The sequence below is a fragment of the Setaria italica genome, chromosome II (assembly GCF_000263155.2).
Source record: "Setaria italica strain Yugu1 chromosome II, Setaria_italica_v2.0, whole genome shotgun sequence".
Lineage (NCBI taxonomy): Eukaryota > Viridiplantae > Streptophyta > Magnoliopsida > Poales > Poaceae > Setaria > Setaria italica.
This window is the reverse complement of record NC_028451.1, coordinates 11,350,051-11,351,366: the sequence shown is the minus strand read 5'-3', so window position 1 is coordinate 11,351,366 and position 1,316 is coordinate 11,350,051. Positions and strand designations below refer to the sequence as shown.

The following is a 1,316-nucleotide window of genomic DNA, read 5'->3' as shown; positions in this document are numbered from 1 at the left end:
CTGTCTGTCACCCGACGACGCACGCGCACACCACCGCGCAGGCGCTTGTTCAAGGGCGGCGGTGTCTGTAACAGCCCGTAGCCGCCGGTGAGATCAACTCCGGGACGTGAGCAGATCACAGGAACATAGAAGGACCTCGGGTAACTTGAAGAGGAAGATGAACTTCCTTTTTCCTCTCTATTTCTGAATTTCTTTTCTTCTCCTCTTCACGATATGCTTTGCTTTTCTTTTGTAGTATTGACCTTGGCTATTGGGCTGGACTAAAGTAAATGGGCTTGACAGTCTTGGGCTTCTTTTGGTCCACATCTGGGTCATGACTGTGTCTCTCCCTCTCCCCTCCCAAAACCCCACACGCCGCCCGCACGCCTCGAGCCCTCCACCCGCCGCGCCCACCCCGCCCGCTCGCCGCGTCCTTGTCCCCTTCCTTGCTGCCGCCGCCGCGTCGGCTCGATTCCACGGCGGCCGAGCAAACGAGCCCCTGCGCGCAGGGAGCGGCCGCGCGCCCCGGGCCCGGGCGGTTGTCCTGCTCCCCTCCGCGCGGCGTCGGCTCGATTCCGCGGCGGCCGAGCAAACGAGCCCCTGCGCGCAGGCAGCGGCCGCGCGCCCCGGCCCGGGCGGTTGTCCTGCTCCCCTCTGCTCGGCGCGGTGAGGTTGGCTCCCCCTCCGCTCTTTCTCGTCTTCCCCTTTCTGGGACGACCGTCGATGGCTAATGGTAGCGTAGTGTTTGTCAGAGTGGTTCTTGGTGGCGCCAGGGTAAAATTAGGAGTGTACAGAGCTTGACCGCCGGTCAATTTGGAAATTTCGAGGCCGAATAGAGCCATGATTGGCGTTGCTATCCAATTCCCTACTTCTTTTTCTGTTTATTTTGATTGGTTTCCATTCGTTGTGGTAAGCAGTAAGCTCTGATGATACAGTGTGTGTGTGTTGGGGGGGGGGGGGGGGGGGGGGGGGGGCCGAAAATTTTTTCGGGGTTTTTTAATCCTTTCCCTTTATTGGGGGGAAAAAAAAGGAAAAAAGTTTTAATTTTTTCCCCGGGGAGGAAGGGACCACCCCCTGGGTTTTCCTTAAAAGCTAATGTAAAAAAGAAAAGTTCCTCTAAATTTTAAAACTGTAATTCTTTTTCCTAAGAGGAAACCGGGGGGGTTTGTCAACAAACCCCCAGGTTTTGACCCCAGCGGGGGGGGGGGGGCATTATTCCTCCCCGCGGGGGTTGCCGGGTCATTGGCCACCAAAAAGAGAAAGGGGCCGAGGGAGGGTTTTAGATTTCCCCCCCATAGTACCCCCGAGACCCCTAAGTTGATTTTTTCCCCCCCCCC

General features: G+C 57.4%; 1 protein-coding gene across 2 annotated transcripts in view; it reads left to right on the top strand.

Moving 5' to 3' along the window:
• Nucleotides 1-347: 347 nt before the first annotated feature.
• LOC101759935 (DNA-directed RNA polymerases I and III subunit rpac1) overlaps nt 348-1,316 on the top strand; it is a 4,971-nt gene continuing 4,002 nt past the window's right edge. Inside the window, exon 1 of one of the 2 annotated variants that reach the window (XM_004955993.3) lies at nt 348-650. The gene's annotated coding sequence lies outside the window, so the exon portion shown is untranslated. The remainder of the gene's footprint in view (nt 651-1,316) is intronic. The other variant, XM_012843828.3, reaches the window with a different exon arrangement.